Source organism: Phalangium opilio, unplaced genomic scaffold (assembly GCF_054372755.1).
Source record: "Phalangium opilio isolate 3A_F unplaced genomic scaffold, DU_Popi_V2 ptg000032l_1, whole genome shotgun sequence".
Taxonomy (NCBI): domain Eukaryota; kingdom Metazoa; phylum Arthropoda; class Arachnida; order Opiliones; family Phalangiidae; genus Phalangium; species Phalangium opilio.
In genome coordinates, this window is record NW_028324159.1 from 8,826,944 (window position 1) to 8,852,271 (window position 25,328).

Sequence of the window (25,328 nt, forward strand, 5' to 3'; positions counted from 1 at the left end):
TTTGGCGTTATGAGTTGTCGTCTGCTAGCCCCTCAAGATCTCCACATCCCCTTAATTCCCTTTCGCAGCGGTGGTAAATTAGCCTACGCCCTCTGTCGCACGTGTCTAGAATTGCGAGCGGAAATCTGCGATCACACTGTCATTGAACGGGCTTTCGAATCAGTCTGGCCAACGGTCGAAGTCTATGCCGCTATGGAGCATGGTTATAAACTCCTCGATATATTCGAGGTTTACCATTATCCAAAAACGGAATACTTCTTCGCCCAGTATATGACTGATTTTATCGCCTTGAAAGTGAAGAATTCCGGATTTCCCGCTCACGCGCAAACGCCTCTGCAAAAAGAGGCGTATATCGCTGATATAAACAAGAATGAAAAGCTTTCTCTAACTGTGGCGGATATTCAATCAAATCCTTCCCTGCGTAATATCGAAAAAATTAATTTAAATTCTTTATGGGGTCGCATGGCGTTAAATACGGGAAAGATTCGCAGCATCTTTATTAACAACTATTACGAATTGATACGATACGCGAGCGATTACACTCTGGAATTAGTCGACTTACGGCCAGTTACGGAGTCGATCGCTCTTTTATCGTACAAAGCCAAAAGCGATTACGTTTCGGACTACAAACTGGGGTCTGCCATCGTGGGGAGCTTCGTTTCTTGCTACGGGCGACTCGAATTGAACAAGATGTTGCTTCAATTGGACCGCGCAGCTTTCTTTTGTGACACCGACTCTATAATCTACCGCCATCTACCGGGAAAGTTTGACATTCCAACTGGTAATCATATTGGTTGCTGGGCGGACGAACTCGGCGGTGATTATATAACTTCCTTTTGTAGTACCGGTGCCAAAAGTTACTCGTTTCGCACTAGCAAAGGAAAAGCAGTCAAGAAAATTAAAGGGTTGACGTTAAATCGAGAAAATCTGGAAAAACTTGACTTTGAAACCTTTGAAAGTGTGGCGATGAATCCGGAAAAGGAAGTTACAGTCAATGTCCCTTTTAATTTTAAACGGGACAAATACAAGCTGCAGCTAGAGGCCGTTAAAATCACCAAAAGATTTCGCCAAACCTCGAATAAGAGATTGTTGAACGCCGATTTGACAACCAGTCAACCGTACGGTTTTAAAGAGTCAGCATCCGCTTCAACATCTCTTTCGCATGAATTACGAGGCTAGGCGAAGACATACTTTCGAGGGCTTGTGGGAATCTTGCGTTCCTATCGAAGCCCTGGCCAAAGACGGTTTCTATCTTGCAGACGTAGAAACACAGACGACGCGCTGCGCCTTTTGCGGCATTGCCCTGTACCAGTGGCGTTGCACGGACAGTCCATCGAGGGAACATCGCAAGCACAGTCCATCGTGCGCGATGTTTTCCAAAAAGCCGTGCAACAACAAACCACTGCGGCAAGGGTTTCCCGACTTCCCGACCAACGAGGGCACGGATGTTTGCGACCATCTGGTTCAGACATGCCCAACGAAGAATATTAGTTAATTAAAATAAAAAAGTTTATTAATCAAGATGAATCCAGCCGAGTCAGTCTCGCATTCTTTAAAGTTCCAAACACCCGCTCAGTTTCTAATCGTGGGGCCAACGCAAGCGGGGAAGAGTTTTCTTTTAAGTAACTTATTGCAAAATCATCAGCTTATGTTTGACCCACCGCATAAAAAGGTTATTTATTGCTACGCGGCCTGGCAGCCAAACTACGAAAAATTGAAACAATTGATTCCGGGAATTCAATTTATTCAAGGATTGCCAACGGCTGATCCAGACTTTTAGGAAATGAATCGCGATTCCTACTTGATACTAGACGACTTAGCTAGCCAATTATTTAAGCAAACTCATATTGCCGATTTAGTGTGTGTGACGTCGCATCATTTAGGGTATACGGTCATTATTATTACTCAACAACTGTTTCCCAAGGGTAGCCAATCGCGGATAATTTCTCAAAACTCTTCCTATTTTATAATAATGAAAAATCCTCGAGATGTCGCCTCTATTAGATATTTAGCGCAACAAATAAGTCCAGATAACCCGAAGCGTATTACGGACGCGTACAGACTAGCCACTAGAGAACCCTATAGCTATTTGTTAATTGATTTAAAACAAGAAACTCCGGAAAATTTACGATTAAGGTCGCGTGTTCTACCTCACGAATCGCCTATGTATGTCTATGTCGATTAAATTTAATTTTCATTTGAATAATGGCCCCACGCGTTAAACGTCAATCAGGAAAACGCTCCCGACTCGTCGTAGCCCGTCCCTCGACAAAGTTTGCCAAATTTGTCCCTTATTTACAAAGTTTGCGTCAAACTAGCTGTAAACAACGGCGAACCCTCTTAAACAATAGCAGCACGCCCCAATTAAAGAGCATTCAGACAATTTGTAAGAATTTAAAGGGCGGGGGCATTTATTTGAGTAAAGACCGTAAGAAAAGGTTAGCAAAGTACAAGAAAATTATTAGACAACTCGGATCAAGTACCTTGTCGCAGAAAAGCAAAAAAAAGCTGTTGTTGTAGCAATCAGGTGGTTTTCTTACGACGCTACTTGGCGCAATCTTGCCTGCAATTGTCCAAGCCATAGCTGCTAAACTATGAAACAAATGGTGCTTGTACCGGCCACCGCCGTAACTTCAACAGCTGCCCAAGAACACTCGGCCTTGGACCGAGAGATTGATGATATTTTAAAATCGCCATTGAATGCTTACGATAAATTATATAAATATTTAGACGCTTTTAAGAAATATTTAAGTATCGAGAAACAAATTCCTTTACCTAAATTTGAGGTCGTCAGTCCTACAATGGGAAATGTCACCACGCCGCCATTACCGGTCACCCCTAAAATGCCGCCGCGAAAAAAACAATTGTCATGGCCGAGCTATGCCACGTCATCACCGACAACAAGCACGTCGGGCAGTTCTTTTACTACGCCTAAACGAACCGAGCGTCGACAAAAGGTTTTTAAAAGCGAAACGGCTGCGGGGACACCAACACAAGAAGATTTTTACCAACAATTTGGGCCGACCTATGTTGGAGATATGGTGAAACGGCAAGCCGAAGTTCTGGCAAATCGTTTGCAAAACACATTTTTTACGCCAAAAAGAGAGCTAGAAGAAGGGGCTGTCGGTTATGCAAATCCCGACGACGCTTTTCAAGAAGAAATCGCCGATGAACAAGAGAATTTAGCGGAGGAAAACGAGGACAATTTAACGGACTTGGAAAACCTGTTTGAGACGGCCTCCGCTAAACAGAAGAACAAGAAAAAACAGAAAAAACCTCGGAAAAAGAAAGACGAACTTCAAAATCTCGGTCCAGTAGTTCCATCTAACGAACGAAGGCCTCGACATCATAAATGGCGTGATATTGATTAATAAAAAAATGTAATATTAAGACAAATAAAAAAATTGTTTTATTGCGAACAATATCTGTGTACATGTTTTTTTAAATGTAAAGATAAATATAATAAGGCGACATAGTCGTTAAGTTTAAGATTCTGGTCATAGATGGCGTCTAATATCGTCTTTCTAGCCACGCCCTGGCAACGGAGTGTTAAAAACATGGCGGCGTGCAGACCGCACAGTTGAAAGAATCGATGTTGAATTTGTTGTTTATTGTAAACAACTCGTTTCCCGTATCGTTTTAAATTAACTTTATAGTATCGCGGCGACTTTCCGTAAGTGCAAAACATTTCTACCGTGTCATTGTTAGAAAAGCACGCTATCCAATGTTCTCCAGCCTCTCCAGCTGCTTCGTTATTGAATATAAAGCAAAATTTGGGCCTTTTTGGATGTGCTGGGAGTCTATCTACTGGGAAGCATCCTAAATAGTAGGGTCGAGTTCTTTTGTCGCAAGTTAAAAGAGCGTTTATTTGCGAAGTGTTCATAATTTAGTCTCGGGTAACGAGACTTTTGTAGTTCAGCGCCGTAGAAAACACCCAAAATTTGCTCCCCCTTTAAATCCGCTACGCGATAGACGGGTGGTGACCTGGGTATGACGTCAACAACGCGGAATATTTCGTCAGTAAACGTGCCTCCCGAGCTAGTTTTTCTAAAGACTCGACTAGCTATAGAGAGACGCACGTGATCGCCAACTTTAAGCCTCGGTGCGTATCGATTAATTCCGTTTGATTTCCCGTACAGTTTATTCCAAATGATTGATTCGTTATCTATATTAACCAGAGCTGTGCTAATTAGCTGACAACTAATTGAATTAGAATTAGCAATTTGGGAAATATTTTTGAACTAATTAATTAGCCAATTAGCAATTAGGGAAATATTTATGAACTAATTAAATACCAATTAGCAATTAGACATAGAAACTAATTCAATTCAATTAGAAATTAGACATTTATTTATCAAACTAATTAATTAGAATTACTATTTTCTAATTAAGGTAAAAAAGAAACCATAAGTAAACATAAAAGTTTAAAAGTGCCCATGGATTTAGTACTTTGGTAATGCAAAGTTTAATCTTTCAATGCCATTGAAAAACGGGTACGGAAGCCAAGAATTATTCTCGAAAAATGAGACAAGCCTCGAGCCTTCCGTCATGTTAAAATTTGTCTCATTTCTTCATTTTCTTGCCACAGTTCCTATAATGGACTCCTGAGTAGTAAATACATGCGCACTGCTTTTAATTCGAGTAGGTAAAGCAGTCGAAATTTCGAAATGCGGCAGTTGCGAACTACGAAATATTCTATTAGTACTAGTATTCTCTCATATTTGAGGAGCTGAAAAATTTAGAGTAGCACTAAGGCTTCCTCATTGATATAAGAAGGCTTTTTCTTATTCAAATAGATGAATCATGAGTTATTTCCTCGATTTTTTTACAACAAATTGGCGTAAAAGATTAATTGAAAATCCAATTGGCTAATTAGTTAATCCTAAATCTAATTAAATTTTAATTAGATAATTACCTTTCCGAATCATACTAATTAATTAGAATTACTTCTCAATTAGCACTAAGGTAATTAAAATTCAATTACCATTTTCAATTAGTAAATGTTGCTAATTAATTAGAAATTAAATTAGCTAACTAATTAATTAGCACAGCTCTGATATTAACATGAGCCGGTGCAATTCCAGTAGTTGAATGAACCCGTTCATTATAGGCTTGAGTAATTAAAGGTAAATATTTAACGTAATTTTTATTCCCTGTGGCCGTAATAACCCGGGCAATTTGTTCCTTAATTGTTCTTATAAAACGCTCGGCTAAACTGGCTTTGTGTTGACTCCGGGCAAAATGTATTTGCACATTGTGACGTTTCAAAAAGGAATCAAAGTTGCGGGAACTAAACTCGCCACCAAAGTCGGCGTATATTTTCAACGGAATCCACTCTCGAAATATGGTTTTAAAAGCTTCAATGACCAGATGTTTTGTTTTTAAGAGGTATTGTCCAGCCGTAGCGGCTTAGGACATCAATGACGCACAGGACGTACCGAACATTTTTATTAAAGCGTTTCAATTTTGGTAGATCCATCAGATCAGCTTGAAAAACGTCGTCCATGCTCGAAGCGTACACTTGATTGGTCTTGAATCGGAAGCGCCGAAACCTATGCTTTGTGTAGGCGGGTTGTTTCTCGAGAAAGGTGACTAATTGGGCTTTTGACACCCGGTAAAGCCTTTTGTAACCTGGCTAGCGACCCATAAGCGGCTGGATTTGCCACGTCGTAATAAATTTTTCTAATTTTAGCGTCCATGTCTTAACAAGTATAAATAACGACTAAATAATTTCCCAATAAACAACTTTATTTAATACACACAAAGGTATTTTATAAAAACAATATCAGTTAAACAAATACGCTATATCAGTACATTTATTTTAATAGCCATAAATCAAGGCATTCTTTAAATCGGCAAAACTGTTGACAAAATAAGCGTAAATACCCCAGTAGCACAAGCCTTCCGCATAACAGTCGGTTTAAGGTCGAATAGTCGGTTTACGGTCCAGTCGGCTGTACCATGCTAATACCGACACTTTTCCGACTCATGAAGCCGACTACTTCTCTTAGTTGGCAATGCCGACATCTATCTGACAGTTGGAACTGAGATGGTTTAAAGTAGGCTTGCCTACCGTCTAGAAAATTCCAACTTATTTTTTGCCAATTGATTACCGACTCTTTCGCGCTAGTCGGTATTGTGACGTTTAAGAAGAGTAAAATTTAAAGCAAAGTTATTCTTAGGCCGTTTAGTAACCGACATTTATCCGACAGTTGTAACTGTCATGGTTTGAAGTAGGCTTGCCTACCGTCCTAAACATGTAAACCATGTTAGCCAATTGATTACCAACTTCTTCCCGCTAGTCGGTATTGTCACGTTTAAAAAGAGTATGATGAAAAACAAAGTTGTTGGTAGGCCTTCTTTTTCCATGAGACGGTTTTTTGACTTTTACTATTCCGCATATGCCACCAAAATTTTTTTATATATATTTAACTTATACTATATTTCGACCCACAAGCAGAAGTTGATAATACTATATTTTTGGCAACACTTTGTTTGAATATAAAAGCAGCTAGTGTTTTGGGGCGCTTGGAGTTCAAAAACATTATATATTAAGTATTTTAAAGATTTTTGGTTGTGAAAATAATACTGAACTCCAAAATAGATCTCAATTTGTTTTAGTTACAGAATTTTTATGCGGTTTCAAACATTTTAAGAGAAAAATGTGTGAAATAATACCCTTTAGAATTGTATGTTTTTCTTTTTCCTTAAAAAAATGTGTAAGTGTATATTTTTCATTAAGATTTTTGTAATTTAATAGATAGCAACTGGCCACATCGAAGATATTAACAATGTATAATAATAAATGCTTTAATTGATATAAATATTATACTCGCCCTGAAAAATTTTACTTTTTGTTAAAACCAATTAGCAAGGCAGCTAATATCTCCATTCGACTAGTCGTGTAATATCGAATACATTGTTTAATATTTGAAATTGAATATTTCAAGTAACATACAGGTTGAGCATCAATTATAACAAAGCACAAATTCTAAAGCGATTTTAATTGAAAATGTAATAAAGAAATTTCAATACTAGGTATCAGTATCCTTTACTATAAGCGAATGAAGCCTCGAGTTAAGGCTTGATCGTCGCAAAACCGTTGGGCCTCGAGTTAAGGTTTGATCATCGCAAAAGCGTCGGACCTCTTGCTGACAGGCGGTTAAGTCGACTCTCAAACGTGTTGGATGAGAGTCGTATTTCATTCGTGTCGTGTAAACCAGTGGGCCGTCGTCCCACCGGGTGGACATTTCGATTCTCAAACCCTTACTCTACCAGCCCTTTACCGACCATTTACCGTTCCTATACTAAAAAGCCGCGAAATCGTCGGATTGAGCGCGACTTTTGGTAGGCATAATGACGCCGACATATAGTCGGCCAACAGTCGTTATATAGTCGCCTCATAACAGTCGGAAAACTGGCGGGCCGTCGTCCCTCCAGGCGGACATTTCGACTTTCAAACCATTACTCTCCCGACTTATTAGTGACTTTTTACCAACTCGTCGGTAACAGACAAAGCCGACCATGTAGGCCCTACGTCGGCAGTGCTACTAGGGTATCCTCTTGATCTTCAATCCATCCGTGTTCAGTCTCAAATTGATGCAAAATTTTCTCACGATCCAATTGAGGCAGCGCTTCGTGCAAATTACGTTCGACTCGATCACTGAAATTTGTGTCAAATTCCGAGCAGCTTTGAAAGTGGCATATTTGTTTTCGAGACTCGACGTTGGCACAAGTGGAAGTGACGTCAAACAAAGTGGTAGTGAGCTCGTTTAAAATTAATTCGCGCATGCGACAGACAGCTATCCCTTTAGCTTTGAGATCCTCGTCAATCAGCGGCTTTAAATCAATCAATGTCTGCCATCCGGTTTTGTTCAGGCTGAATCCTTCGCTGGTGCTAAAGTTGAGAAAATAACGACTGCCGCTGCCTCGTTCATAGTATCGAAGATCGATTATACGTTCATCTTTCGAGTTGACGAAGCATTCCAGCTTGAGGCGCTCTTTGACGGGCAACCAAATATGATAGTGAGGTATTTTTCCGTCAAAAAAGGACGTGAGTTCATTTTGAAACCGAAACAAAGCGTACCAGGCGTAAGGTTTTAATATAGTTTTTGTACGCGTATCCGATTTTTGAATTAATATTTTAGGTTCAATTGACTCAATGACGCAAATGTCGAGCTTTGGCGTGACGGTGTGTACTTGGTGCATATTGGCGCGCGACTGATATTGTATTTATAAAGTTTTAGTCTTTTATACGTTGGGGTGATTATAAATAATTTCTTTGTTTTTAGATATTATTAATTGGTTGTTTGGAAATTCGGCCATGACAATGCACGTGACGTTTTCGGTTAGCGGAGAGCTAAATCTTAACGATAATCGCTAGTTACCAGTCTGGGGCATGGAATTTAGACCTAACGAAGCGAGATGTTCTCTACTCAAATCAAAAACAACGACAAAAAAGCCTTTTTTATATAAATCGTAAGAAATTATATTTCCCCGGTCAAGACCTAATATCTCGAGACCCTCGAATAAAGAATTGTAACATCTAACGTATTGATCGTCGTCAAAATTGGGCGTAAACGGGATATCGGGATAATTTGGTGAATTTAAAGAGAATTGCATGAAATCGAGTTTGAAATGTTGGAGATCCAGGGGGTTAGAAGTTGCTTCCCCTACAAATTTTTTATTAGTAACGAAAGCCACGACAGTTCGCGAGGGTAATTGCCCCGTAAACAAGCTGTCCCTAATAAAATCTTTCGTTCCGGTGGTTATTAAGAAATTTTTCATAACAATAGAGTTTACTTCGTAGCGAGCGTTTATTCCCGAGTTTAACATCTGGGCGTGAGCTAGTTGCAGTTCGGGATTAACCTCAATTTCGCGCGTAAACAAGGTGCATTCCGTTAAATCAATCTTATACTTTTTGCCTGTTTCATTGTGAATAATAGCGAAATCCGTGGAGCTTCGATGAAGTCTAATTCGCACCTCGATATTATGTAGTAAGAATTTGGGCGTTTTGAACATATCCAGAAATAATTCGCCAATTACATCGCACGTCTTTGATTTTGCCACGCGTTTAGCGCGACGACCAATACCATTATCTTCTTTGTTAATATTGGCGTCTTCTAAAGCCGTCGCCGGATCGATAATGGTATCCAAATAATATAACATAGAAGTTAACCAGGAATTGGCCGCCGTTTGTCCATAATTTAAAAGTATTTTAAAATAGGCCATATATGGGTACATATTATTAGGTTGCTGGATGGCAACGCCATTAAGAAATAATTCTACTTGACAAAATAGCGAGGCAATTATTAAATTTGTTACCGAGACTTTCTTTTCCGCATCTGGAACGGCCGTGCCGTCCTCGTGTAAAACGCGAAATTTTAATCTCAAAAGAGTTTTAGTCAAATCATGATAATTGTTAGAGGGAGGAATGATAAATTCTATATATTTAGCATTAGTTAGTGGAGCAATTGGATAATGAGCAGTCGTTTTAGTCCCAACAATATTATTATTCACCACTGGCTTTTCAAATACTTCAAAATCGGATAGAACACTTTCGTAGGTCGACATGTTTAGTCTAGAAAATCGCGTTTAGTGCGTCGCTTAACACGTTTGCTCCGGCTTGTTTTAGCAGTCCTCTTTCGTTTTCGACCCGTCCCGCTCTGAGTGTTGACGAACCGGTCCACGCCTTTATGTAGTAGGGAATTTATAGATTGTTTGACATTTCTTTTAATCGATTCTCGAGGTGATATTCCGGGGTTTTGTGCATCGCTAATTACTCTACTCGTTAACTCAACAGCTTCGGATGCTAAGGTACTAATGGCCGGCCTAATAAAGGGTGTAATTTTGCGCAATAAAGAATTGAAGATACCGCCAACACTAAAACGATCCCCCGATTGGAAAACGTTTGCGTGTAAAGCCGGAAGAGACGATCCTCTTTGGAAATACAGAGTGTATCTATTAGGTACCATTGCTCAAGTTCTATTGACGTCGACGCCTAAAAAACAGTTTAATATATACTTTACCCACATTAAACGGGATATTTTCCCCGTAATTGGATTTCAATTCAATTTCAATTTCTTGTATATCGCTAGTTGAAATTGGATAAAAGTCGATATTATTAAATATTTCCTGGTTCTCTTCGTCTAGCAGCGAAAAAGCCGGCATTTTTATGAAACGTAGCAGAGGGGCTTGACCACCACCCACTACTTGCTGACGGATAATATTGGTATAAACAAACATGGCATCGACGCCTCTCATGATATCCGCGGGATACTCTGACGTTTCGCTGTTGATATACCGATCCAATTGATTACTACTAAAGCCTAACAATCGTCCCAGGCCTCGTCCGGGTGTTGTTTTGGGAAACAAAATTGAAACCGTATCGTTCAGTTTTGAAACCGTCACGGTTCCGTCTACATTCTGCCAAAATTTTAGACTTTTTCTATGCGCTGGTAGCATGGCGTCACCCATGGCATTTAAAACATCGCTAATATGATAGTATACCCCGGGAGGAATCTCGCACGCGTAATTGTTAACTTGTCTGCCTTGGGACCCGGGTACATACGGCTGGTCAGCGTAGTCTGGGTCTTCTGGAAATCTATCAACATCGTATTCGCTAGTCCAAAAATTATTAGCCGCTGTCAGAGTTATTGATCTTAATCGGGGATTTACCAGAGCTACTCCCGAGTGACTGTGTTGAAAAAATTCTCCCTCTTCGGGAATGTTAAATAACTGGGCCATTGGTCCAGCTACCGATACGCGAACACCTGGCTCTATTTCGAGACGAACATAGTATCTATTTTCCAAAGCCGTTTTGAGAATGTACATTTTAAAATACTGGCGAGGCATATATTCTTGAACCCCCAATAACTGGTTTATAATTTTTAAATGTAAAGAGAAGGGAATTACGGCCCCGGTCGCCGTCAAATCGCAGGTATATTCGCCCGCAGGTATTTTAATTTTTGTGAAATTAGTCTTAGTAAATAGATACATTAGCGAGTCATGAGCGCGATAATTTACAAATGTGTCATTAGTTGTTTTGAAATGCGTAAAATTACGCTCTAAAGGTTTAGTGGATAGAAACGTCCCACCAACGTATTCAGCTTCTAAATTTAATATATCCCGCAAATCCTTTGGGAATAGCATTTCAATTTTTGCCGGACAATGGACTCTAAAATAACGTTCCGCTCCTTGTTTAATAACGCTAAATTCGGCCTGTTGCATTCTTAAAGGGTCAAAATTGCGCGCAGTTATTTGGAGGTTTTCGGCAATTTCTTCATAAATCTTATAATCATCTGTCGATCTAAACTCGCCTGACACTCTAAAAAAGAAATAAAGCCAGGGTTCTTCCCAAGCGGTATAGTGCTTTATGGTTTTATTGACTCGATATTCTAGATACGCATTGTTCTCATTTATGGTATATTCTTGTAACGTCATGCTCAAAGGACCAGATTGATTGAGTCCTGTGTAGTATTTATTGGGGTCAAGATCGAGCAATTTAGCTAGTTGGGGGAAATTTTAATTTCTACCCATTTCGGTGTTTTGAAATTATACATGATAGTATTACCCCGATTATCTATTGTGTGATATGTTACGGCAATTTTTTTAAATACTAAACTTTCTAAAGTACGCGTTACGGCTCGATAAAGCCCTTCGGCCTTTTTCTCTGGCGTTTTACTGGCTCTAAAAGTTTGCGGTAAGAACAATATCTTATAGTTATCATAATCTTCAGGGTTAATTGGTTTTGGCTCTTCGGGTTTTATTGACTCGGGTTTTTTCTTTGGTGGATCAACCGGTTGCGGAAACGAGGGTTTTTCATCAACCGGTTGTGGGGAGGGGTTCGGTAGTATGGGTAGCTCAAAAGTAGAAGATCTTGTAGAGTTTGGAGATTTTGAGAGGTCAGGCTTTGATGGGTCGGGTTTCGATAGGTCGGGGTTCGGTAAGTCAGGCTTTGATGGGTCGGGTTTCGATAGGTCGGGTTTCGGTAAGTCAGGTTTAGATGGGTCTGTAAATATATATATTTCCTCAACCTCTGTTGGCGAGGGGGTCGGCGTCAGTGGTTCAAAGGTTGAGGGTTTCGGAACCTCGGGTGCTGGTATTTTAGGGGGATCCGGAGCTGGTATTTTAGGGGGATCCGGAGCTGGTATTTTAGGGGGATCCGGAGCTGGTATTTTAGGGGGATCCGGAGCTGGTATTCTAGGGGGATCCGGAGCTGGTATTCTAGGGGGATCCGGAGCTGGTATTTTAGGGGGATCCGGAGCTGGTATTTTAGGGGGATCCGGAGCTGGTATTTTAGGGGGATCCGGAGCTGGTATTTTAGGGGGATCCGGAGCTGGAATTTTAGGGGGATCCGGAGCTGGAATTTTGGGGGGATCCGGAGCTGGAATTTTGGGGGGATCCGGAGCTGGAAGCTTCGGTAGTTCAGGCTTGGGTAGTTGCGGTTTTGGCTTTGGTAACTCGGGCTTAGGTGGTTTAGGCTTTGGATAGTAGGGTTTCGGTAAGTCAGGTTTAGGTGGGTTTTGTTTTGGAAAAGTTATTTTGTCTGGTGGTGGAGGGGTTATTTTAGATAACTGTGGTTGTACAGGTACTACGGATTCAGTCGTAGCAATGGGTATTGGAAGAAAAGGCGTAGTTCGTGGTAAAATAGGTATAGATGGCGGAACAGGCCTATATTCCGGCTGGGGCTTTTTTCTTATTGGCGGAACTTCATAGTTTGTTTTACGTTTAATGGCTGCCTTAGGAATGTACTTGTAATCAAATTTTTTTTTAAAACTATCTCCAACATTATCAATTTCGATTTCCACGTAATTGTTAGTGTAATTTAAACTTATATTTTTAGCATGCTTTGATACAGGAAATTTGGATATATAAGGAACATCTTCGTAATTATCCTCCTTAAAGTCAAATAATGTAGCCAAGGGTGAAGCTGCTGGTATTCTAAACCGTATGTTCTCCTCTCCTAAAACTTGCAGGTAAACGGGAAAGTTTATATCTAATTGTTTTCCCAGGGCCCCTTCTATATATTTATTTACTAATTTAAAAGCTAATTTGCCTTTTAAATACGGATGACTGTTTACATCATCATTTAAAAGCTCGACGAAATTTTGGGGTAGTTTGTAATCGTAAGACTTAACATAGCGTTGGACTGGTAACTCTAATTTATGGTATTCAATAGGCTCTCGAACAGCCGTGTAATTGCCCCGATTAGAGTCATTTGTGACCTGAATTTCAAACTTGTTAAAATCCTCGCTTATATTCACCCAATGATTTGGAAATATGATTTCCGCCAACCCAACTTCATAATCACTAGTCAAGTTAAGGGGCTGATGCAAATTATTTTTAAAACTTGACTGGGTATTGTTTGGATATATATCGAGACACGTATTAGACGCTAGAGTTAAAAAAAGTCGTCATTCATGACTAAGGCCTGTTTGTCAACTAACCCCAATTTCTTAGACTAACGTTATTTTATACATAAAAAAGATTGCCAATGGTTCGGTGGACTGGCCGGGATTTGAACTCGCCACCTTTTTAGGTATCACATTAGTAAACCCTGCCTTAACCCATTGAGCCATTGGCAATCTTAAAAAACACGCCGTTTATTTTTTATCAAAAACTTTAAAAATTCTTAAACTTTTAAAGTCGCTATCCTTGAAACATCTACGTGAATAGTTAATTAAACCCGACCCGCTTCCAATAAAATATTTTCCTCAAAACAAGGAAAGTTTTAAGTCGTTATCCTTGAAACATCTACATGCCTAGTTAATTAAACCCTACCCGCTTCCAATAAAATATTTTCCTCAAAACAAGGAAAGTTTTAAGTCGTCATCCTTGAAACATCTACGTGATATTCTAGTATATAAGAGTCGTGTTTTAAAGAGAGAGTTACCAGTTACCTGGCTACGCTCTCCTGTTTAACCGTGTTCAGTACCATCTCTACTAAGATGACTTTACCCGCCGATCGTGGACTCACACAGCTTTTGCTGTGTGAGAAGAGACCAAATTCGATTTTTCCATCCGTCTCGTCTCAGGAATAGCCTGGGAAGAGACCAAATTCGATTCATGTGCCTCGATTTCCGTAACTTGTTTTGTAATCTTTACTGGCTACATTTGGCTGCGCAAAAAGTTTCGGAAATTTGTGTGAAGTCGCATTTTTGCGGCCCACCACTAAACATTGATCATGGTTCCCTTGTCTTTAAGAGGTTCATGAATCGACCTTCATTGCAGTGTCATTTGCATCCATACAACTGACTATTGCAATGAAGGAGAAGTTCTGGCGCAAACAACCAGACCAGAACAAGAAGACCAGGCCCTCCACAGTGGCTCGGATGTAACTTCCTTCGGGAGGTAAAGGGTCAACGAAGAATTTTATGGGACATGGCCCGTACAAACCCACACGTCCTGCCACTGCATAAGGTTCTGCGTACCCTGCACCAGTTGGAGCATGTTCTCTTCAGTGAGGCCTTGACTTCGATGTCCTTCTCAAACTTAACAGCTGTTCGCTCGATCAACGTGGATACGATTCGTAGCCGAAATGCCCAAGATCTTCTTGAGTCAATGGAGGCATGTACTTCAAAATGTGTTTTTTCTAACGCTCCGCAACTACCCTGTTTCTCGGTTATTAAAATTCATCCGTCAACGTTTATCCCGCGCCCCCGCCACTCCAGGCCACCAGAGTGCCTGAAAAAAAGCTGGTGGGCGACGCCCCGCTAGAGTGAATGCCACGTTGATGTCGTGAAATTGTTAATAAAACGCGGCGCTAATTACGATTTAAAGAGCGGCTTTCAGTTAAGATTTCGACTAAAATATCAAGTTTTGAAAATCAAAATGTCACTTTGAACAAGATGCTTTTTACACTAGAGATAAGAACAATTACCTTCAAAATTATGATTTAAAGAGTGGTTTTCATTAGCGGTAAAAATGGCGGTAAATATTTTTGGTTTTTAATTTAGAATTCAGTATGTAACACGGTTTTTTATGTGGGAACAAGCCACAACTCAAAGAAAAGAAGTATTGACCTTCTTAATGACAAACAATGGCAATGGCAATATCTTTGTTTATATTTATATTCTTGTTATTCTCTATTTTATTGTATATATTATTTGGTATTTGTTATTAAAAAATCTTTATTTGTATATTTGTCTTTGTTTCTCAGACATGGGGTTATGGCGGGAAATTCAAACAGGGATCTGGCAAAATAACACAAGTCTGGGTCGATCCATTAAAAGGATCATAAAGGAGGCAAAGCATGCTGGAAGGCAGGGTATGTCAGGTATGATAAAATAGGCTAATCTTGGTTTGGTTTGAGTTTGAGGTTGTCTGGATGGGGAGAGGGCGGCCATCTTGGGGTGGCGGCCATCTTGGATCCGTGGCTATTTGTATAGTCCCTACTACTCCAGCTGGGAACAAAAAATCCCTTTGCGAGCGGCTTTACATTTGTAAAAACTGCTTTAAAACAATTGATTTCGGAAAACGTACTACTAGACATAGCTGTGGGGAGATGTTCTGTCCTATATGTGGGAAGCATCAACCCAGCGATCATTTATGCTACATTCAAGTGATCAAAGACAAAACAATCAATGTTAACCCTGCTAAAAAACCATTGAATGTATACAAACGAAAAGATGTACGGACAAGTTGGGAGCGTACGAGCATCAAGCCATCTTATGCGTGAGCATCTCTGTTTGCGGAGACTGCATTGACGAAGCGTCCCTCGATGTTAATTGTATTAAATGTAATCAATTTGGGCCTCGCAAACAACGCTTCACAGGTGGCAAACCCATAGCTGCCTTCCTCGACTACTTAGTCCTCTTATTCGACGTGAAGAAAGTCATCGTGATGTCTCATTTTGGTAGTAACTATGACAACCAACTATTAATTAGAGAAATAATTAATCGTGACGAGAAATTTGTACCAGAATTATTGAAAATTAACGGAACTCGGATTTTAGAAATGAAACTATCAAATATATTATTCCTTGACTCGTACAACTTCATCCCAGTCGCCTTATCTAAGTTTCCCGCTACTTTCGGCCTCCCTAATGTCGCTAAAGGGTATTTTCCTCATTTCCTTTTCAACGTAGTGGATCACGAATTCGATATAGACAGACAAGAGGAGACTAACTACGTATTGGAGGACACTCTACCACCGACAGAAGCTTACGGGTGTCAGTATTTCACCAGGAAAAACTTGGACACTTTCTTAAAATGGCACCCTTCAGAAGTCAGTAAGGGTAAAGGCTTTAATTTTTTAAGCGAACTGTATTATTATTGCGAGAACGACACTTTACTCTTATTTTTAGGGTGTCTAACTTTCGGTCGCTCCTACTTAAAGTTACTAGCGTAGACCCATTTAATTGCGGCTCAGTTACCCTCCCAGGCGTTTGTTCCTATGTCTATCGTAAAAATTATCTCAAATCCAACACCATTAGCATCATCCCATCAAACTACTACAGACTTGGCGAAAATCAATCTTTCGGCGTTATTGAATGGCTAGAATGGACGTCTCACGACAGAAACATTCTTATTCAATCCTCTTTTAGAGGTAGGGAGGTTAAAATCCAAACCCTAAAGGTAGATGGTTATTGCCCCACAAACAAAGAAGTGTTCGAGTACATGGGATGCTACTATCATGGCTGTAAAGTTCACTTCCCTATAAATAGGAACATGATTTTACATGGCGACCCCACTCAAACATTAAATACGAGGTACACAAAAACCGAGAAAAAAATTTGTAAACTAGAAGCCCTCCACTACAAAGTGAATGTCAAATGGGAATGCGAGTGGCAACAGGACAAAACAAATAACACCGAAATAAATGATTTTTAAAACGCAACGACATTCGTATTAAAACAGCCAAAAGATTGAACCCACGTGATGCTTTCTTTGGAGGTCGTTGTAGCGCTAACAAACTATATCATAAAACAGCTGGTACAGAAAAAATGCACTACGTTGATTTCACCAGTTTATATCCTTTCGTGAACAAAACGGGTAAAATTCCTATTGGACATCCACAAATTATTTTAGATAATTTCCTGACATATTTTCTTTTGATGGCTTTTCAAATGCGACATACTACCGGCTCAAAATCTCATACATCCGGTTTTACCCGCTCGGATAAATGGTAAGCTCACCTTTCCCCTAAACTCAATTTCAAGGTGACTGTTCACACACACCTGATCAGAGAGAGCTGCGGGGTACCTGGGTTACCGACGAGTTGAGATACGCCGTAGAGCGAGGATACAAAATCACGCGCATGTACGAAGCCTGGTCGTACAAGATCACACAATACAACACAGAGACTAAACAAGGCGGTCTTTTTAAAGACTACGTAAACGCCTTTTTGGAGTACAAAACTCTGGCTAGCGGTTTCCCTGCCGATTGTATCACCCAGGAGGACAAAGAAAATTATGTCAGGAACTACAAAGAAGTTGAGGGGATAGATCTAGATATAGATAAAATTGAAAAGAACGAGGGATTAAGATGCCTCAGTAAGCTTATGCTTAACTCTTTTTGGGGGAAATTTGGACAGAAAACTAGACACGCCTCAACAGACATCATAAAAGACGCCAAGACTCTATACGAATTGATCCTCAACCCCGATAAAGAAGTAAAAAGTCTCATGACTTTAAATGACAACACCATCTTAGTTTAATCAGAAGACATTGCCGAGAATGAGATAGCGCATAAGCATACAAATGTGGGAATAGCGTGTTATATAACAACTATGGCACGACTTCATCTTTTAAAACATCTTGAGATGGTAGGTGACCTCTGTTTTTATATGGATACTGACAGCCTTATCTACCTCTCACCAGATGGCGTCCCTATACTCCCGACAGGGGACTACCTTGGGGAATTAAAAAATGAACTAGAACCTTACGGAAAAGACGCATATATTTGTGAGTTCGGAAGTGCTGGGGCTAAAAACTATTCCATGAACATTTACGATCCCGCAACTGATAAAATTACTAACATTATTAAAGTTAAAGGATTCTACTTATACACATCTACAGAAAATTATGTTAATTTTGATATCATGAAAAAATTATTGGGATTGAACAACCAGGGGAAACCTGAAATAAACTCTGTGCAGGTACCCATTGGACCTCAAATACGACGCCTACCCAATCATACTTTAATTACGATAGAACAGACCAAAACATATCAGGTGGTCGTAGATAAAGTTCGCGTTTTCCCCGATTATACTACAGCACCTTATGGTTACATTAAATAATTTTAAATTTGTAAAATTTTATATATTTTAATTGACTGGGGCTTTGTCTGCAGACATTTTTACTAACATAAATTAGTCTTCATTGTTCTTGTGAAATAAATATTTCTCACTTTATATTATGGTCTTTATAAATTTATTCCTACCTTTAAGCTTACAAAAAAAGAGAGAAAACGTAAAAACTAGGCTCCCCCGCCTTAACAGTGGCCGCCATCTTTGTAGCCAATACTGGCGTTCTACTCTCTTATGTCACTTTGTTATAGCCGGTTTTTGGCGGTTTTCGACATATATTGGCTATATTCATAAAATAAGCAACAATTTACATTGTGAAAAGGACTTTATTTATGCACATTTTTTAGCATAACATATTTTTAAAGTGATGGTGCGACATGAGGAATATATAAGCTTTCTTGGTGGTAATTATAAAAAATATTTTCAATCCGTTGGCTAGATTTGTTTGAATTAAGCTATATGTCGAAGTTAAACGGAAATATAGGTTTTGCCACGAGAGGCGACAAGCGCTTTATAACAGCGTATTTCTGAAAACGACGGATCTTCTTATTTCGCGAAAAGTTTCCTTTACAATTTTGAAGACTGGTGACTGGTGAGTGCTTTTTAATTGCTTATGTTTATAGGACTTGAATTAGAATGTTTTATTTCATTGATAGTGGATACCAAAAAAGACCTAGCAAAGGTGAGTCTCTTATTACTTAGCATAGCATGTTTAATCGAGGGGCCACGGGTGTAAAAGCCGTGTAGAGTATTTTCGGTAGAGAGGGGAGTGAACTGTGTATCCCCAACGTTGGGGACAACTTGAACTTAGCAATAGAGAATACTAATCGCCCCCGGAAGATGGTATATCACTATAATGTGTACTTGGTGTAAAAGCCGTAGAGAGTATTTTCGGTAGAGAGGGGAGTGAACTGTGTATCCCCAACGTTGGGGACAACTTGAACTTAGCAATAGAGAATACTATTCGCCACCGAAAGGTGGAATATCACTAAAGTATGAGATAGAGGGTTAGCACGTTGCCATATACATAGTTTTCAGATTAGGATGATTGATACCATTTACACCAGGAGGCGGGGCTACTTGATACTGAAGTTTTGCCACCAAATAGCCTGGCCTCCTGGTGTAAATGGTAACAGTCTTCCTAGTCTGAAAATTACGTATATAGGAAATCAATTACTCTATTTTTAAATGTGCTAATCGGAATACGCGGTATAAATAAATCCCCAACCTAGACAGTAATAAAACGATCATCCATAATCTGTAATCAGTGTATAGGGATTCTGAGGATTATTATAGCCTGTTGGAATAATATATTTTTTGAGGGCGCGTAAATTTAATACACTAGTCTGCTTTGAAGCCGTTTCCGCGAGAATATCGTCGCCAGATGTCTCTATGACCGTAGAGCGCGCGATTTTTCAAACGCATCAAAATGATTCAAAAGAGTCTGAAACAAGAAATTTTAAATAATATCGCGAGAGTGATTGTGTTATACTTTATTACGAATGTTCTATTTTCACAAACTAAATAAGATTTTACATAATGGGAACAAAAGTTAATATTTAATTTTTCTAATTTTTTTCATTTAAATTCTAGTTTTTTTTACCACCGTTTGTGATGGATCTGGAAGACTTTTTTCCAGTGTTCTGTTTGCCCATTTTTTACCCAACAAAAATTTCTTTATGATAAACATATGTTAAGTAAACATAGAAATCGAATTGATTGTAAATATCATTGCACAAATTGCAAGGCCACCTTCAATAATTATAGTTCATTAAGAAGCCATAAACGAAGGAAGAACCATAATGACCGAGAAGAAAATTTAGAAGATAACACTATGGTGGAAAATAGTTTTCCAGATTTAGAAGATAATAGTGACACTGAGATAGACATCTTGGCCTCAAAGCAAACTTTTATAGAAGCAGCCTATATACTAAAGTTGAAGGAAAGCTTCAAATTAAGTGATAATCAGATATCTTCGGTGCTTGAAGCCACTAAGGCCCTTCTGGATCATTATAAAGAGGTTGATAAAGAACATGTACCCTTCCAATATCTTGAGACCACACACAAACAAAACGCATTCTTTAAATCCAAAATGAATTATATTCCCCCGGAGTCAGTAGTTTTGGGGAAGAGGGATCACACAAAGAGTTCAAATTCAAAATCAACAGTTTTTCGCAAAGATGTCTTTGGATATTATGTTCCATTCGATAAAGCATTGGAAGCTCTTCTTACAATGCCAGAAACAGGGAAATATTTATGTAAGCCATTTATGGGTGCGAGACATGTTGATGAATATTTAATGGCAGATGTATGGGATGGAGCACATTTTAAGGACTTGAAATCAGTTGCCCATAGTTATCTTTTATTTTCTTTGTATACTGATGATTTAGAAATAGCTAATCCTATTGGATCTCATGCTAAAAAACATAAGGTTACAATACTGTACTGGCCAATTCTCAATATTCCCCCAGAATTTCGGTCAAAGCTAACCAATATTAATTTATTAGCTGTAGGTAAACAAAAAGATGTTAAGGAATTTGGGTTAGAGAAACTTATAAATAATTTTAAAGAGAGTTTAAAACAGTTAGAAAATGGGAAAGCGTTTTATGTTAATGGTGAAAATAGAATGTTCAAGGGCAAACTAGCGTACGTAACGGGTGATACCCTCGCAGCTCAAGAACTTGGTGGCTTTAAAGAAGGTGTAGGGGGGCATTTAGATTCTGTAGAACATGCGAGATAACCAAACCAGATATAGCAAAGTCATTCCTCCACTCTGATTTTCAAGAAAGAGACGAATTAGAACACAAAGATAGGTGCCTCTCCTTAAAAAACTGTTCAAAGCAAGCAAAACTTTATTGGTCGAAGCAATATGGTGTCAATAAAGAAAGCCCATTGTATGGAATTCCAGGATTTTTATTTACAAACAATTACTTCATGATCCTATGCACGTGCTTTTAGAAGGGGTTGTTAAATACGAAATCAGGCTTATGTTAAAAGAATTTATGTATCAGAAAAAATACTTTAGTCTTGAAGAATTAAACTACAAAATTCAGGGCTTCGCTTATGGGAAAGACGAAATTTCCGTTAAGCCGGCGATAATTGAAAAGGGTCTATTAGAGAAAGAGCTCAAACAAACTGCGTCAGCCATGAAAACTCTGTTGTTCAATATGCCATTATACATCGTTGATAAAATTCCTGAAAGTGACTTGCATTGGAAAAATTTTATTTTACTGCTAAAAATAACATTACTGTCTTTGTCATCAGTCGTGAATCGCGATACTATATTCAATTTAAAGTTCTTAGTAGCAGCGCATAGAGAAAATTTCAAAGCTTTGTACCCTGACAACACGATAACACCAAAAATACATTACTTGAATCATTTTCCAGAACAAATGGAAAGATTTGGACCACTTAGGCATCATTGGTGTATGAGGTCCGAGGCAAAACATTCACAGTTTAAAAATACAAATTGGCGATGTTTCAAGTCTGTGCCAAAAACTATGGCACTGCGGCATCAAAGATGGTTGTGTCTACAACAGAACGATGGTGCTGGTGGCAAAGCCCAAAATTTCATATATGAAGGTGATTCGATCAAAGAAGGTTACGAAGAATTTATGGAGGAAGAATTAAGAGGACAGCTTTTGGAACTAGAAATTCTGGTTTTGCCTCAAATGAAAGTTCTTGTAAGCCCGGAAGTCAGAGTGCTAGGACAAAACTACAGGAAAAACACAATACTGCTTAAAAGTTTTTCTCAAGAGGATGGTCCCATATTCCTCATAATCGATAAAATTCTGTGCATACATGGAAAGACCTACGCGGTTTGCATCTATCTAGACATTATGTTCTACGATGAGCACTTGGCACGATATGTACTAGAAAAACCAAAAATTTGCAAACCAATTATAATTTCAGTGAGTGATATAAAATATAAATGGCCACAACCAACATATTACAAAAAAAACTGCTATCTGACAATTATTTATAATGCCGAATATATTTGATAAAATACAAAAGTGGCTTCATAAATAAATGCTTTGTGTAAAAACGAGAATACAATTGTGCATTATTTTCATTCGTTATTTGAATAGTTTGGTTATTTAAGTCAGTAAAATCTAGTGAGGTTATAGATACAAGAAATATTAAAGCTAAATATCTCTAATAGCACCAATTGACGGTTAATAATACTCAAGATATTTTAATAGCCACACGATTTTAAAATTTTCAAATATAAGCAGGACTAGTTAAATCAATATTTCGGTTTTACCAAGAAGTGATATCTAGTTCATTAGGGAGAAAATATAAGATGCATAGTATTCTCGCGCGCCATAGTCCCAGTCCCCCTTTCAAAATACAAGGGGGGGGGCGTAAAAGGAGGCCGGGCTATTTCGTCTCTCTTCAGTCGGAAAATACGTAATTTTCGTCATTCGCGTCGCGCTGACGTGAGTTTTCAAGAACAAATGAGATGCTGGTTGTAATTTAGAAGCAGGGATTAACTCCGGACCTACGTTTGGACTGGTGATAAAGCTAGAAATGTGGCGAATTTATACCTTCTCCCTAATTTACTAGATATCACTTCTTGGTTTTACCTTGTCTGCATACCTAAAATTATACCTTTCTATATATTACAATGCCCGTTTTCAAGGTGACAAACTCAGACAGGAGTGTCAAAAAAGCATTAATGGGTAACTCTTTAGAAGAGATGTTTACCCAAAGTAAGTTTGGGCGACCCTTGTTGTTATCAGTTTGTATTTGTTTTTCTTTTGATTTTAGTAAAGGCCAAGTTTGGATTTCAAGGAAACATCACTTTGGTTCTCGAAAGCGATGGTACATCGCTAGAAGATTGGGAAGTAATATTGGAATTTAAATCTGAATTGTTAATGGCCCTGAATGAGGGTGAGGTGTTGTTATGACGGTAAGTTTGTTTTAATTTCTTTCCCATTGTGGGAGATATTTCAAAATATTTGTAATTATAGTGCATTTGAATCTCGTTTAACCGTTTAATATATGATAAATTTATACTCAAAAGTTCATTGTCGCTTTAATTATTGTAGAAAAGGGCTCTAGGTGAATTTAAGGCCTTCTTTAAATTTTTAGAATGCCGAAGCCGCTGTCTCATTGATGCAGGTCGACGACATATCTGATAATGAAATTTGCGGTTCTGTGGCTTCAGGAAGTGGTATTTCGCCCATCAACAGCTCGTTGATTACTAAAAACATTATTCCAAGTAGTACCATGCCAAATGATCGTCTTTCTATTTTGGTTTCTGATGATTTGCCTTTGCAAGCTGAAGATGTATCTAGCCTGCCTAGTGATTCACGTGGATCCTCGTCAAGGGTATCGTATAACCATTATGCTTTTGTACCTTATTTTTTTAGCATATGTGAAATTAATACAAAAATTTTTCAGGATCAAGTGCCTACATCATTACCAATATTGACAGATTACGTTCATTCTAAGCTTAAAGATGGAATGCCAATGGCAGTTTTTGATGATTTGGTTAAAGAGTTGGCATACGGGCTATTGTCGAGATATAATATGAACAAAAAGGAAGATTACCAAGCTGTTGGGAATATGGTGCATTTGAAATATCCTTGTATTGCTGTGGACAATAAGGCCTAAAGACCATATGTAAGAACATAATGAAAATATAGACTGGAAAACGTTGACAAAACTCATCAAAACATATCCATGAATTTTAGTAGAATTTTCAAGTTCATAACAAACCAAAATTATAACAGTCAATGTCCCTTCATAGGTTAAAGCAAAATCTGACCGAGCTCTCATTGGTAATATAGTAGTTATCGTAGATGTCAACCACGACTCTATACAATATTTGATTAATCCACGAAAGTGTAAAAATTACGCTTAAGTATAACAGATGAGATCGTCATTTAGATTTTGCTTTAAAATGTGTAAAACTGGTTGAATTAATTTCAGATCATTTAGGCCTGTTAATGGCAAATTTGATAATTACCTAAAGGCAAACGGAAATGTTTCGTTAAATTTTATCGTATTTGAATTGATTGGCCTTTCTAAATCCTTCCATAAATGAGCGAATGAAAAATATTTTGTCGATAACTTATAGCTTGTTATTTTCAACAGGATTTGCTCATAAAGAAACTCTCCGCAAAATGTCGACATATTCTTCTCATAGAAAAGAAAAGGATAGAACCAAAGAAAACTTCGGTGGCTAAAGCTGTTATAATTGAGGAAGCGGAAAAGGCAGTTGTAAATAATGAAGACATTCGTGAAAATATTAAGACCGAGTGGGAAAAGTCAGATAGGGATGTTCCAAGAATTTTAAGACTGCTTCGTGAATCATTTGCTGACCGTAGAAAATCCATAACAGCTGGTGTAACCATGAAGACCATTATGGAAATGTATCCGCCCTTAACTGAAATAGCATATGTAAGATCATCGTCAGATTGTCTCTATAAATTATTTTCAAATTTATAGTATTCTTTGAATTTAGATAAATGCTGAATTCAAGCAGCTGGAAGGCATGGAAAAAAAGGCTCAAAATTTTCAAGAAAAATACTTAAAAATCTGTTCTCTAGTTTTTCCTGACAAAGATTATGTATAGATTTGATTTTATTGTCTTGAAACGTAACCTATAATTTCAAACATCACTTTTTAAAAATATTTTTAAGGAATCTTTGAAAAATAATGAAGTTGTGTTAGAGTTCCTCGAAGTTGTGGAAAGATGTTTATCAACACAAATTAGAACAAAAAATAAGAGCAAGCACTTTGCGAAAAAAACAAAATCTGCTGAAATATCTATTATTCACATCAAACCTGTAAGTATTCATTTAGTGTTTTTCACTTTTTGAATGTTATATAGGGGCGTTCAATGCTTTTTATAATTGTAACTGAAGTCAAAATGTGCTTGATTTAATTCATAACTGTCTTAAATGTTTTCCTGTTTATATGTATAGGGCCCTCCAATCGAGTCGCAAATACTATCATCACAAATCGTGTTTATCAAAAACAATATGGATGAACTAAGCAATGGATATATCATTGCTGAAAATGTTACAATAGACTGCAATACGAATATTGTGTTGGAGTGCCTCTTCTTT

The 25,328-nt window shown here is 38.4% G+C and overlaps 1 long non-coding RNA gene across 1 annotated transcript; it reads left to right on the plus strand.

Annotated features, from left to right (window-relative positions):
• The first annotated feature begins 23,789 nt into the window (after positions 1-23,789).
• Positions 23,790-25,080, plus strand: LOC149685912 (uncharacterized). The gene is made up of 4 exons (XR_016384102.1): positions 23,790-23,877; positions 24,352-24,657; positions 24,722-24,826; positions 24,900-25,080. It is a non-coding gene; the product is annotated as an uncharacterized LOC149685912 (long non-coding RNA).
• The last annotated feature ends 248 nt before the right edge of the window (positions 25,081-25,328 follow it).